Below are 15,728 nucleotides of genomic sequence, written 5' to 3'. Positions count from 1 at the left end.
TGGCTAAGGGAGCCGGAGTACAGTTTCCGGGTCATGTGGCCAGCATGACTAAGCCGCTTCTGGCAAACCAGAGCAGCACACGGAAACACTGTTTACCTTCCTGCCAGAGCGGTTCCTATTTATCTACTTGCACTTTGACTTGCTTTCGAACTGCTAGGTTGGCAGGAGCAGGGACCGAGCAACGGGAGCTCACCCCATCGCGGGGATTCGAACTGCCAACCTTCTGATCGGCAAGTCCTAGGTTCTGTGGTTTAACCCAATGCATAGCTAAACAATGGCTTAGCACAAACAAATAGGTTCCCAGAGCAAAGACAGCAGCTGCTGCTCTATTCCTCCACTCCACCTGCTGCTGCACTATCCGGGGCTAAGCCATGGTTTGGTTAAGCCTTACATCTATTCCCAGGTTTGTGGGTGGTCTCACTCCAGACAAGCTGTGAACTGTAGCCAAGGTTTGCTCTTGGTTTTCTTTTTTCATGGGGAAGACAAACTATGAACTTGGTTTCAGATGTAACACTTAGCCAAACCATTGCTTAGTCCCGTGTAACATGGCAACAGCAGCACTGAGGGAAGAGCCCAGTGGCTGGTCTTCTCAATGAACCCTTGTGTTTGCTTGTTTCTGCCAAACCATAGTTTAGTGTTATTTGAAGACTGGGCCAGTGGCTGATTCCCCTTTTAAAAAAATGTAAAATCCAGCAATTCTCAAGATCTGTCAACAGAATGAAACAAGGCAGGTTCTTGGGGAGAAAGAATAGCAGAGACACTGTTAATTCTTATATTAGCAAAGCAGGATATTAATTTTAGATGGAACACCAGGTTAAACAAGTCAAAAGCGGCAAAATAAGGTAGCTTTACCTGCTGGTTGGAGGGAACAGATATTCAGAATAAAGTCTGATGAAGCTTGCCTCACTCTAATATCTAAATCTGGAATTAAAATGAAAACAGCTAAAAGCCGATCAACACGAAAACAACAGCAGTCAGGCCCACAGACAAAGGCTTTTAATAAGCATATTATTTAAGCATTCATTATAACACTACAGATGTCAAGCTTGACACACGAGCAGGACAAAGAGTAAATAATATGCCAAATTAAGAAGTCTTCTTTCTAAATGAAGATGCATCATCTCCTCAACATAAGGCATTAATTCACCCAGTCAAGTAACGTTCCATTTTTAATGCCCACCCTTGAGGCCTGAGCTAAAATTTTAGCATTGCTTATCGGCACCAGATTTTGCCCATGTCGAGAAAACTTGCTCTTTCAAACAACAGCAAGAATTATTCTTGAAGGGTGACCAAGACATGCGACCAAGAAACAGATCCATGATGTTTCCCTCGAGAGGTGATGGACTCTCCTTCCTGGGAGGTTTTTAAGCAGACGTTGGATGGCCATCTGTCATGGATGCTTTAGCTGAGATTCCTGCATTGCAGGGGATTGGACTAGGGATCCCTTCTAACTCTATGATTCTACTTCGAGCTGAAGCTGGGAATCTCAGGTCTACGGGGACAGATCCTGGCCTTTTTATCTGGCATCTGGGTCTCTTCCCAAGCCACACCGCTTGGTGACCTCCCTCTTTGCCCTCCCTGGGTGCTTTTCCCTGCCCGGAGTGTGTCCTTGAGCTGTGACCCTGCATGGCTGCAGGATGGGGTAAGGTGTGTGGCTGTACCCTGTTGCTCCACCCACTTTTCCCTCAGGTCCCACCCACCACGGGCATACAGTGCCCTGAAAATTGACCATAGAGGAGTCTGGCCCCTCAACTGGAAAAAAGGCTCCTCCATCTTTGACGTAGGGCAGGCATGTCCAATGGGTCAATTGTGATCTACTGTTCAGTCGTGGGGGTGTTTTTGGCCGATCGCAGTATTAATATAAGTGATTCTGGATGGGGTCCCCCCAAAATAAGCTCAATAACTCAGGGCATTCTCTTGGCAATGACAATGGGTAGATCACTGCTAGTTTTTTTTATACTGGGAGGAGATAGCAGTCCCTTGGGAGTTGGTGATATAGGAAATGCAGTGTTGCGCTGAGGGCGAGAACCTGCACTGATCGTACCAATGACGGGGATTTCATAGTCATAGGGGGAATTCCTGCAATTAACAAGGCATTTCCCTCTCAGCCCTTCACCCATGGACACAATGTTGGATATTTCCCACCCCACCCATTGCACATAAAGTGTCTGTTTGTCAGAACAGCTCAGCATCTAGCTCAGCATCCTACTCCCCAGAAGATTATGCCAATGGCCCATCTCTCCCGTCTATGTCCACCTTGCATAGAAGGTCGGTGGCATTGAGTTGGCTACTGTGAGAACAGGATGCTGGACTAGGTGGTCCATTGGCCTGATCCAGCAGACCCTTCTTATGTTCTTATCTTGTTCTCACAATGGCCAACCAGATGCCCACGGGAAGGTCACAAACAGGACCTCAGCTCAATGACACACAGCTCTTCCTGCAGTTTCCAGTAACTGGAATTCAAAGGCACTTACTGCATCTGACAGTGGAAGCTGAACATAGCCATTGCATACCCTCCAACATCCCTCCAGAGAAAACAGGGGCATCCTATTCCATTTTTATTTTTATACCCCACCCATCTGACTGGGTTGCCCCAGCCACTCTGCGTGGCTTCCAACATATATGAAAACATAATTAAACATTTTAAAAAAAACCTTCCCTATACAGGGCTGCCTTCATATGTCTTTTAAAGGTTGCATAATTACTTATCTAAGCCAATAAAGGAGATTGATTGGTTGGTGGATTGTTACTTATCTCCTTGGCTCAAGGGTCGCATAACTCCATGCCCTCCAACATTTCTCTGAGGAAAATAGGGACGTCCTAAGGAAAAGAGGGACATTCTGGGATTGTATCAGAAACCAGGAAGGCTTATGTGAACCCCCTAACTGTTCCTGGAAAACAGGGACACTTGGAGAACCTTTCATTATGGTACAATACGATAATCTTTATTGTCATTGTCCCATACAGAACAACGAAATTGAAAAAATCTACACCAGACATTCAAAAACCCACAAGCCTGCTATCCCAGCTATCCCAGCCTGGTTAGCCCCTAAAAACTCTGATACCCCATAATTAAATACAATATACTCACATAAAGACTACCTTAAAGGTAAAGGATAAAGGGACCCCTGACCATTAGATCCATTCGTGGCCGACTCTGGGGTTGCGGCACTCATCTCGCTTTACTGGCCGAGGGAGCTGGCGTACAGCTTCCGGGTCCTGTGGCCAGCATGACTAAGCCGCTTCTGGCGAACCAGAGCAGCGCACGGAAACACCATTTACCTTCCCGCCGGAGCGGTACCTATTTATCTACTTGCACTTTGATGTGCTTTCGAACTGCTAGGTTGGCAGGAGCTGGGACAGAGCGACGGGAGCTCACCCTGTCGCGGGAATTCGAACCGCTGACCTTCTGATCGGCAAGCCTAGGCTCTGTGGTTTAACCCACAGCGCCACCCGTGTCCCAGTGTACCCAGACTGCCTTACACTGCGTTTAAAACCAAAATCGCATTTGGATAGAAACTGTTTCTCAGGCAGCTAGTCCTAGTCTTTATAACCCTGTACCTTCTTCCAGAAGGCAGAAGCTGAAAGAGATCATAGGGTGCGCACCAGTGGCGTAGCGTGGGGGGTGCAGGGGGGCCCGGCTGCACCGGGCGCAACATCTGGGGGTTAGGGTTAGGGGGCGCAAATCCACGGGTTAGGGGGTGCAAATCCATGGGTTAGGGGGTGCAAATTACTTGCCTTGCCCCCGGTGCTGACAACCCACGCTACGCCACTGGTGTGCACTATCCTGCACTATCTGTGCAGCTTTCTTATGGCACCTGGAAGCATAGATTTGATCCAAGGTGGGAAGAGTGCACCAAATTATTCTCTCTGCAGGCTTTACGACCCTGGACAGCCTTGTTTTCCCCTGACCATTGTGACTAGTAGCCATTGATAGCCAATCTCCTCCATGAATTCGTCTCTTTTCAAGCCATCTAAATTGGTGGCCATCGCTGCCTTTTGTGGAGCAAATCCCACAGTTTGACTAATATGCTGTGTGGGAAAGAGCCTCCTTTTTCTGTGCTGAAGCGGCAAATGTTCGGCTTCGTTGGATGGTGTTAGGTTTTCGTATTATGAGATACGGGGAGAGAGAGACTTCTCTCTATCCACTCCCTCCACACCTTGCATAATATTTGTACTGCAACAATGCCCAGAATCCGCAGTCGTGTTGTACAAAGCAACACAATCTGTTGTTGTGGGGATAATTCTAAATACATATTCATCTTTTGGCAGCCTGTGATGTTTCCATTGGCAGCTGCCTTTTTGTTACTGCTAGGGCTGCATTGCTTAACTAACTCTTCTGTTCTAGTCTACAAAAGGCATGCAAACATACGCACACAGCTACAAATAAACAGAATTTGGGGAAAGGAAGGAAGGAAAGCAGGGATGGGGGGAAATCCATAGTGTGGAAACACCGTCCCTGGAGGTGAATTCAGAGTTTGCATCCTAGAATTGTAGGGGTTTATATGACTTGTATCATGGGTGCTTCCTGGCGACTCGTTTATTGAGCCTTCATCCTGATTAGTTTGCAGGGAGATTAGAGAACGTTGACTATTTAACAAACCTCCACTCTGATTTGCGGGGAGGTTAGATGACGTTGCATCAAAGTATGGGTCATCCCACGTGTTTCCTCCTCAGTTTCCTTATCAAAGAAAAATCTGATTATTTAGGGGGAGGGGTTTTTGTGCAATCAACTGTAATTGTGCAAGCTGAATTTCCTGGTAATTTGTGTGAATCCCACCGGAAAATAGTGGCAGGCTATGACTCAGCCAATGCACAACCCTCTGGTGAGCTGGTGTAGTCTTGTGATTAGGAAGCACAGCTAAAAAGCAGGGTCTCTTTCCTCATATATTGACTCCACAATGGACACACAACAGTTTTATTTATTTATTTTTGCATTTGTCTATTAAGGTTCTGTCCTTCCCTTCCTCTCAGAGGAGCCTAGTACAGCAAACAATTAAACCGCAAAGCAATATAATTTGCAGGGTTTCTAAAACACAACTGAACACACAAACAATTTTATATTTGTTCTTAATGCTGAGTGTTGGTGATGGCAATGGTGACAACAACAAGTGGAACTGACTAGTTTGGAAGGCGGTGGACTCTCCTTCCTCGGAGGTTTTTAAAGAAAGTTTGGATTCCATCAGGGTTCTTTGGCAGTGATTCCTGCATTGCAAGGACTAGATGACGCTCTGCGCCCAACTCTACAATTCCATGTTTCTATGAATAATAATGATGCATACAGTGGTACCTCGGGTTACATACCCTTCAGGTTACATTCGCTTCAGGTTACAGACTCCGCTAACCCAGAAATAGTGCTTCAGGTTAAGAACTTTGCTTCAGGATGAGAACAGAAATTGTGCTCCGGCAGCACAGCAGCAGCAGCAGGAGGCCCCATTAGCTAAAGTGGCGCTTCAGGTTAAGAACAGTTTCAGGTTAAGAACGGACCTCCGGAACGAATTAAGCACTTAACCTGAGGTACCACTGTATTTGTTTTCCATTGATCTGTGGATTTTAGCCATGTCTTAGCCATAATTTTATTTGTAGACAGTTTGGAGGGCCTTTTGACCAAACAGTTAATACCTTTTCTAAATAGAAAGATCAAAGGCCACAATAGAGAAATAATTTCAACATTGCTAGGAGCAGTATTTTTCAGCCATGAGTGAACAGGATTCTCTCTCCCCCCCCCCCCCCCGCAATTCCACCCAAATGTTAGAAATGAGGGAGACAGACACACCTCACCAGGAACTGTATTCCACAGATGAGGAACTGCCACCGCTAAGACCCTGCCATCGTGGCACCACCAGCAGAGAATGGCATTCGGGGTGGGGTAGGGGAAGGCTGTGGTCTAAACCACTGAGCTTCTTGGGCTTGCCGATCAAAAGGTCGGCAGTTCGAATCCCTGTGACGGGGTGAGCTCCCATTGCTGTGTCCCAGCTCCTGCCAACCTAACAGTTTGAAAGCAAGCCAGTGCAAGTAGATAAATAGGTACCACTCTGGCAGGAAGGTAAATGGCATTTCTGTGCGCTGTTCTGGTGTCAGTGTTCCGTTGTGCCAGAAGCAGCTTAGTCATGCTGGCCACATGACCCAGAAAAATTGTCTGTGGAGCGGAGAAACGCTGGCTCGCTCGGCCTGTAAAGCGAGATGAGCGCCGCAACCCCAGAGTCATTCATGACTGGACTCTTAACTGTCCGGGGTCATTTACCTTGACCTTTAGGGAATGGCAACCCTTTCGCTAAGTGCTGCAGTGGCAAATGGAGCTATCATATCTTTGGAAGGAAATTTAGGTCAACACACTTTTGAAGACTCCTCACTATCTGGTGCACAATGTTTTCTAGCTATAGAGAAATGGAGAATCGTGGCTCCGTCGTATGGAGGAAATGGGATTTGAGTACAGTACTTAGATTCAGAAGGGAAGTTCTGCAGTGATTTTGATGCCAGCAAGGAGATGTAGGTTTACCTGCCGGAAGATGCTGAGACAAGAAGATAATAGAGAGCTTAGAGGAATTTGGACAATCCGACAAGTACTGCAAACAGTACAAGGAGGAGGAAAAAACCAAATCCACATAGCAATGGAGAGCTACATTGACATGGTAAATGAGAGATTAGGTGTAAGACAGAAGAACTATGAGGAAGACAGCAGAACTGTGTGGATGAATATTTTCACAGAAATGATGCGTGGTGCCAAATGCAGAGAGCATTTCTCTTGCTTCCTAATGACCAGTAGTGGACAGGCGATGTTCTGGAAAAGGGCACAGCCCTACCATGCAATGAAGTGGATCAGGCTGCTTCAGGTGGCAGAATTCAGAGGGCTAGGAGAAGGAAGAAATTGATGCCTAAATGTTGCTGCGATGTTTAAAAGTATCACCTCAAACATAAGGGGGGGGGGGAACAGGTGCTGCTCTTGAGGTAGCAAAGCGTCTTGGGCCACAAAGTTCTGGAGGAAGCTGAAAATAATTGCTCAGCAGCTTTTGATGACTAGAAGAGTTTTTGTTAAAGAGCCTTGATGGCTCGTGGTTCCTAGCTGTTACATATATGCTTGACCGGGATGAGTGTGGCGGCTGGAGAGAAAAAGCTGAATGTTGAAATGTATCAGAAAAGAAGACCTAGTCTAGTCAAAGGTCTTCCCTGTCATAGAGTGGGAATGTTTAGGAATGCGGGGGAGGATATATTGTCTAAGATATCCTATCCCAACTTGTCTTTACAAGTTCAACAAAATCAGCAGATTTAACATTCCCCTTTTTAAACACACGCACAGCAGATAGCTTCCTCAGACTCGTTAGAGTCTCTGTAAACATTTCCTGGTATTTTCCCTGTTTAATCCCTCCTAAAATAAGATGCTACACAGTCTTCTGTAAAGTATAAAAGGTTTACTCACAAGTAATCATCTGTTCACACAAAGGTTCCCAGAAGGCAGACTTAAAAGGTTAGAACATAGTTTAAATGTGGTGACGATCTCCTTATGGGAGAAAGCCCCCCTTTTCTTCTCTTGGCCTGGAGCCAAGGTTGCGTTTTAGTAGTGCTGTCATTAAGATGGCATCGATAGAGACTAGATGGTCGCCAGCCTGTGGTTCTGGTTCTTTTTACTTCAGGAGAGGCCACGCCCATCTCAAGTTACACATAGGAAGTTTCGTCTCAGTCCTGGAAAGCAGGAAGTTCTGGCTGGAGGACTGGGACAACCTTCATGTCTACTCTAGCAATGTTGTGTTTGACTGCACCTGATTCTTACAGCCCACAGTGTGTACCTCCACAAACAAAGGTGGGTTAAAAGGATCCCAGACTACATACTTGATCCTTTAGGGGGAGTGCAATCCCACCCAGAAAAGGTTGAATATCACATCTTTCTATAAAGCATCCAACTATCTGAAAATACACCTTATCCCATACTACCTGCCTGTGCATTAAGATCAGAAGATGAGATCTACTTGGTTGTCCAAGCAGATACAAGATTTGGAAGCCCAGAGAAGGGCCTTTTCAGTGGTGGCCCCCCGCATGTGGCACTCCCTCCCTACTGAGGTGTGTCTGGCCCTGTCTCCTTATACCCATTAGGCAGCTGGTTAAGGCTCACCCTTTCTGCTGGGCATTAGTAGGAGGAAACATCTGATTAAACAAATGGATTTGTTTCGGCTGCTGGTACTGGTAATTGCTATTTGGAGATTTGTTATGCAAATGTTATTTTAAGGATTGTGCTATTCCTTGATTGTGTGTATTCCTTTTATCTGATTTGCCTGTTTTTTTTTTTTTTTTTGGCAAACCACCCTGTCACTTGTGCAAAAGGCACAAGTAATCGAAATAAATGAATCCAAAGCTGGCCCTATCGTTAGACAGAGTGAGGCTGGTGCCTTTGGAACCCGATTTTTTTTTGGGGGGGGGGGGTCTTGTGAAAGGGCTAGTTATTTAATTTATCATCATTGCATTTTTACTGCCGGGGAATGGTGGAGTGACTTGTGGGATTATCTGCCTCAGGTGCCAAAATAACTTGATTGGCCTTGGACATTACGTATCTTGACTGTGTGTGTGTGTGTGTATTTGTTGCTTTGCTGCAGGCAGCAAAATGTATTGGGAAGCCCTGGCTTCCTTGCCTGGTTGTCTGAAGGAAGTTTCTGCTTGCCACCAGGTGAACAGCAACTTACGAAGCCTGATTAGGATACAGGAGACCAGTTCTCAGGGAAACTGGCTCCTGTTGCTGATTTGATGGATGTACATGTAGCTTGCTTCATTTCCTCAGCAGCAGCTCAGAAGACCTCAGTGTATTAATGTTCCCTGTGAAAACCATGACAAGCCTTGCAAATGGAAAACCAACACAATTAGCTCTGAAGTACTCCCATTTCCTATAGCTTCCTGAGAAAGTGCTACCTCTGCTTAAGCCCTTGACTGGAAAGTTTATGAGCATTTATTCCTGTATGCTATAGCAAAGGGCAATGAATTCTGAGTGGAATAAATATTTATGCCATGGATGGAGAACCTGTGGTTCTCCAGGTGTTGCTGAACTCCAGCTCCCACCATTCCTGATCATAGACCATGCTGGCTGATGGGAGTTGGGCTCCAGCAATGTCTCCAGAAGCTCCTTTTATTGTGGTACATCAGGATGTGGTGTAGCCTTTCAGACCTTTCCCATGGGTAGGATGAGCGTTGCTCCCGGGAGGGAGGGAGGAAGGAGCCAATGGACACCGAGGGTTGGTACAGAGAAAGAGTTTATTTCTGCTTCCTAGGATAGCAGAAAGGTACTGTGTGATCAGTCACAGCAAGCACACCTAAAGAGCAGTTACATACAGCCTATTTTCCCTTTAGGTCCCCTTTCCCCTGCCCCAGGAATCCAGCCTCATGAGTTTGTACATGTAAGTTTGCATCCTTGAGCATGAGTAGAAATTGTTTCTGTACTCTTATCTGGCACTCCTGGCCTGTCTGTGCGTCAGCGTGGTCAGGATAGTTACAACCGGTAAGTTAAGTTGGATGCACCATCCCGTCTCCACTTGGAACTGACAAGGCCATCTATTATGCCTTCATGGACTGATAAAGGAGAAGGCTTTGTTTATTCAGCTGGTTTGTGTTATACAACTCAAGCTAATGGATTTTAGCTAATGGATCCTCAAAGAAAGAATTTGGGAGGTTTGGGGCCTAGTTGGGGTGACTACACAGTCAGGTTTGGGTAACCTGTTCCTTCAGTGGTACATCGAAGGAAGTGGCCTCACACCCAGTCTGACCATTGGTCCTTCTAGCTCAGGGGTCAGCAAAGTTTTTCAGCAGGGGGCCGATCCACTGTCCCTCAGACCTTGTGGGGGGCCGGACTATCTTTTGAAAAAATTATATGAATGAATTCCTATGCCCCACAAATAACCCAGAGATGTATTTTAAATAAAAGGACACATTCTACTCATGTAAAAACACGTTGATTCCCGGACCATCCGTGGGCCAGATTTAGAAGGCGATTGGGCCGGATCTGGCCCCTGGGCCTTAGTTTGCTTACCCATGTTCTAAATATTGCCTACACAGAGGCAGTGCCTTTCCAGGTCTTCATATAGTTTCCCCAGTCTTACTAGGAGATGCCAGGGATTTAACCAGAAACACTCTGCATGCAAAGCAGATGTTGTACCACTGAGCTACATCCCTTCCTTGAATTTCAGCAGATGCAACTTTTCCTGTAAGTGGGACCAACACCCCCTTGCCTTCATCACTATGACACAGGAGCCCCTCTCATTCTGAGACTGAACCTGTGGCTTCCTTAACTCTAAAAACAAAGTGGAACGATCTAGTGAAAGAGGCACCATTCCCAGTGATGTGTGTCTTCTGATTTCATGCAACTCTTAATGCCGTTGGGTGTTCAGAAGTCTACGATCTTCCAGTGCTAAGCTGGCGTGGGGTGGAGAATACTTAAAAAGAGGGGATGGGATGAATATTCTATGGAGAGCCAGAGGGAAAGGAAAATTTAGTTTGTACAAGTTGCTCTTAGGCAATCCCCCAGAGAGAGACCGCAAAAAGTTTGCAGAGGTAGCCTGGGGGTGAAGTGAGCCTGAAGCATTTGTTTAGAGTGTCTCAGTTTATGTAAGATTTATAACCGAGCATTTAAGCTATAGGATATTTAATTTGAATTACCCTTCTCAGACACCTCCCTCCCTCAAATGCACTGTATATGTTAATGGGGAAACAGATGTTGGTTGCACAATATTTAATTTCAAATCCTATGTGAGAGAGACATGCTAGCAACTGACGGCTTTAAATTGAAGGCTCATTTGGCCTCTGAAATGTCACAGGGGAGCATTGATGATCCCTTGTTTCCCCTCGGTATTGGGCCACGAGGAGTGGTGTGGCGGCAGAAAAGAGAAGGGAGTTTTGCTCAGGAAACAAGGGAAATGAAGTAATCCTTTTGGACGCCGGCTTAGAAGAAAGCTGACGGCAGCAAAGCTGATTTGTAACATTTGCTGCTGTACACAGCAGGGAATTGGTAGAGGAGGAAAACGGCATAATGCCTGGAGCATCTCCAGAATGGTAATCCAGATGCAGCATGGGAAGAAGAGGGGGAGACAGGGAATAATCCACATTGCAGTGCGCAAAGGGAATCCGCGCTGCTGAATGAGCTGCTGTGAAGTTAGGGAAGAGTGGGCAGAGGACCTCTTGTTGCCGTTGGCTGAGCAGCTCAGGGCCTCAGAGAGAGCAGGGCAGGAAGAAAGAAAGAGTCGGGTAGGAAAAAATGGGGAGAGTGAAGTCAATGGAAGGAAAGGCAAGGAGAGGGGCAAAGAAGACAAAAGTCCTGGGAATGCAGGAAGCCCAGGAAAAGGGGGGTTGGGGCAAAGAGAAGAATGAAGGCAAGAGTTGGTGGCTGGAAGGAAGAGTTTGTAAGGGAAAAGAAGACTCAGAAGAAGAAAGGGGAGCAAAGCATGGCAGAGGCTAGGAAGACTGAAACTGACATACTGGTTTAAAAAAAAATAGGTTGTGTATTAGGCTGTGAGCATCTAGCTACAACCTAACTGGAGAACATTTCTTGTGGCTTAGAGATTAGCTTTCTGGGCAACTAGCTTTAAAAATGCAGAACTGGGAGCACATTTATAATTTCAACAACCCTGCGAGGTATGTTATGCTGAGAGAAGGCGAGTGACAGGCCCAAGATCAGCTACACCACACTAGCTCAAAATCAAAGTCTCCTGGTCTTCTCAGTCATTGGTGGAAAATGGTTGAAGGGAAACGATGCTGGATACTTTTTCTGGTGCAGCACTGCTACTTCTGCCACTGGTGTGATGTGCTCGTTGCAGTCAGAAAAAGCTTGCTGCCATATTTTCAACCAACTGTATGGCATTAAACAATAATCTAGGCTGGCTATGAGCAACGCAACAGCAAAGTGTTCCTTCTCCTAGAAGGGACCCCCGACTGCCCACTGAATTCATGGGACATTCAGTTTTTCTGCTCCCATCTCAGCAGATGCTTCTGTGCTCCGCATGTACTGGAGATTCCCTGGTACTAAAGTATCAGTTGAACACTAGAGCAGCCCAAATGAGCCACACGACAATGGAGAGCAGTGCTTATGGTGCAGCACTCAATCTACTTAAATTGCTGCATCACAGCAGTAATAACCAAAGTGAGCTCAAGTCTCCCAGCTATATGTAAATTCTGGCTCTGAGATCACATTGCTCATTCCTTAGGCTGGCCCCAAATTTGGCTTTCCAAAGGAAGGCCACTAGAGCTTTGTAGCAGCGGTGCATTTATAAGCGTAAGTGCACTTAATCATTTACCTTGAAATGAAATCTCTCTGAATGAAGAGTGGGGATCCTTGAATATGTACGCTGCTAACATTAACACCAGAAAAGAAGGATTAAAGAGCTCATGGGGCTTTAGGGGCTAAGCTCTTTATAAGTCGCTCAACTTGAAATGTCTCTCTCTGTGGGTTCATTTGCTTGCAGAATTCCCACCCGCTTATGATTTACGGCTCTCAGCAGTCATGCAACCACTTTAAGTGTCAATTTTGGACAGAGGTGGGCCAGGGAATCTCCAAGCTCCAAAGCCCACCTGTCCCAAAGTGACTTCTCTTTTCACACACATTTCTTTCTTTAGATTTGGCAGGTAGGGTAAATAGCTGGTTTTTCTCTTGGGGCTGGACTTGCCTCTTTGTGTCCAGTTCTGTGGGCACTTGAGGGTTTGCACAGGAAACAGGCAGTGTCCAGTCACAAGTCCAAACTAAGCAGAGAACTTTCAGAACCTTGGAGAGCTCCAAGGGGCCCTGCTAAGAGAAGTTGTCCCTGCAGGGAGCCAGGGCCAACAGTGTCTGAACTGGCAGTGACTGACCAGGAATGAAACCTTGGGGTCATAATAGGCAGCTCAACAAAGATGTTGACCCACTGTGCAGCGGCTGTGAAAAGGGCACATTCCATGCTAGGAGTCAATAGGAGAGGAACTGAAAATAAAACTGTCAATATCATAATGCCATTATACAAAGCTATGGTATGGCTGCACTGGGAATACTGTGTGCATTGTGTACAGTTCTGGTTGCCTCACCTCAAAAGGGATATTGCAGAGTTGGGACCCCAAAAATCATCAAGTTCCAACTCCCTGCCATGCAGGAATATGTAGCTGTCCCTTACGGGGATCAAACCTGTAACCTTGATGTTATCAGCACCATGCTCTAACCAACTGAGCTACCCTACTGCCAAAGAGAATTAGGCAAATTCATGGAGGATAAGGCCACCAATGGCTACCAGACATGGTGGCTTTGTTCTGCTCTTACAGTCTCAGTATGCCTCTGACTACTAGCTGCTGGGAGTTGCAAGTGGGAAGAATGCTGTTAGGCTCCTGCTTGTGGGCTTCCTCCACAGGCACCTGGTTGGCCACTGTGAGAACAGGATGCTGAATTAGGTGGGCCTGTGGCCTGATTCAGCAAGCTCTCGTTAGGTTCTTATGAAGCCTTATGTAGGCCAATCAGGCCTGAAGTGGGGGTAGGCTTTGCCTTAGAGCATCTGGCTGGCTAGTTAAAGGTCCCTTGAGTTATTTCATAACCTTGGGGGGGGGGGGGGAGACAGAGGTTCTGTAGGAGACACATCCTCTGAGTTGGAGGGTGGTGGCAGGGCTGTGTCTCCAGCTGGGATGGCTCCAAATGAAGTAGTCTGAAAGTCGTCCTCATCTGAGGCCTGGAACGATGCCTGGAACGGCTAAGGGAGCTGGGCATGTTTAGCCTGGAGAAGAGGAGGTTAAGGGGTGATATGATAGCCATGTTCAAATATATAAAAGGATGTCACATAGAGGAGGCAGAAAGGTTGTTTTCTGCTGCTCCAGAGAAGCGGACACGGAGCAATGGATCCAAACTACAAGAAAGAAGATTCCACCTAAACATTAGGAAGAACTTCCTGACAGTAAGAGCTGTTCGACAGTGGAATTTGCTGCCAAGGAGTGTGGTGGAGTCTCTTTCTTTGGAGGTCTTTAAGCAGAGGCTTGACAACCATATGTCAGGAGTGCTCTGATGGTGTTTCCTGCTTGGCAGGGGGTTGGACTCGATGGCCCTTGTGGTCTATTCCAACTCTATGATCTCTAGCTTAATGTACGGGGATGAAAAATAGCAAAATGTGTGGGACCTTTTTTTAAAGAAGAAGAAGAAGAAGAAGAAGAAGAAGAAGAAGAAGAAGAAGAAGAAACTATGCAGACAAATAAAGGAGCTTCAGTTTTACTCCTGTACTGAAATAAACTCCAGTGTTTTACAGGTTTGTAATATAATTATCCGAGATTTTGACTAGACTGATTCGATAATGATGTGTAGAAAAGGGCAATTTAAACTTGGCATGGGAAGAAGGAACACTTGCCTCGTTGCTTCCTGCTAAATGAAACATCTTCAGCTGTTGAATCTCTCCCCCTTTTTTTGCTGTGGAATTCTTTTGCTGGAGCGCTCCTGCAGTGAGTCAGTAATGATTCCGAATGCAAGAGCTAGTTATTTATAATTTAGACTGTAATTAATTATGAGCCCGTGGCTCCCTCTCCTTTCACATACAACTTCCAGCATAAGGCATATGGTCACTTAAAGATGAAAGAACAACAGCGTCGAACGGGGGGGGGGGGGGAACAAAACACTTCTGTAAAGCAATTGCATGTGGTTGATGCCGTTCAGCAATCGCCATGATAGCTAATTAGTCTTCAGTGGCTAGACATATGTTCAGTTGAGAACCATGCAGGAAGGCAAGATTATGTGATCTGACCATCTTCAGTTATTCAGAATCTCAGAAGAACATAGGAAGATCCCCACTCTTTCAGAACCACAGTCTTACAGAAACAAATGAAATCAACTTGTCGCTTTTAAGCACCACTAACTCAGGTTCCATGGATGTCAAGTGGGTGGAAGCCCAAGCAAATCTTTACGTTGCTGAGTTTTTCCATGCCGGGGCTAGGTTTTGCATTCCTGGTGGCTCAAAATATTCTACATAAATATTAGAGGAATATTACAGGTCTTCTTTAGCAGAAGGTACAAAATCCAGCCTTTGTTTTTGGCAGCAGAATAGTTCATGTTTCTGTTCATTTTTAGCCAATGTCCTGGGCGTTAATTAGCATTCATACAGAACTAAGCAAACAATCCACAATGGGTTTTTTTAATTCCCTGGGGACCAATTGGGAAGCTCACATGCTCCCAAGGCAAACAAAGAAAGGAAGAAAGCTGTGCAGATTCAGAGCTTTCTCAAACCAACTGGCCAACAGTATAAGCAAAGTCTTTTCTAACAAGCCCTGCTTACTGTTCCCCAATTATCGGCTTCCAAAATAGCTCAGCAGCAAAGCATCTATTTTGTATGTGGGAGGTCCCAAGTTCAATCCCTGACATCTCCAGTGAAAATGAAAATGAAATCTCCGTGGTCCTATCAGAGTAGACTGAGGAAGGGAGAACCTGCCAATATTGGTTCTCTCATGGTTCCCAATTCACATTTCTGCAGCAATATGCATATTTTTTTCACAGTAAAAAGGTCACATGAAAATTCTTTAGCATTTTTGTGTGAATATCTCCTCATAAACTTTTTTTTTTGTCTGCAGTTTTGACTAAAGCACATATTTTTGCAAGCAATTTCCTCTAATGTGATGAATGTCTAATGTTGTGTTTTAATTGTTTTAGCCCACCCTGGTATCTAAGGGTGAAACAAGAATGATAAGAGAATAATAGAATTGTAGAGTTGGAAGTGCCCCCAAGTATCATTCAATCCACACACACACACACACACACACACACACACACA

The 15,728-nt window shown here is 45.8% G+C and overlaps 1 protein-coding gene across 1 annotated transcript in view; it reads left to right on the top strand.

Annotated features, from left to right (window-relative positions):
- KCNH5 (potassium voltage-gated channel subfamily H member 5) overlaps positions 1-15,728 on the top strand; it is a 197,375-nt gene that overhangs the window by 47,575 nt on the left and 134,072 nt on the right. The window lies entirely within an intron of this gene.

Source organism: Podarcis muralis, chromosome 1, assembly GCF_964188315.1.
Source record: "Podarcis muralis chromosome 1, rPodMur119.hap1.1, whole genome shotgun sequence".
Taxonomy (NCBI): Eukaryota; Metazoa; Chordata; class Lepidosauria; order Squamata; family Lacertidae; genus Podarcis; species Podarcis muralis.
The sequence above is the reverse complement of the archived record's forward strand: the minus strand, read 5'-3'. Positions and strand labels throughout refer to the sequence as shown.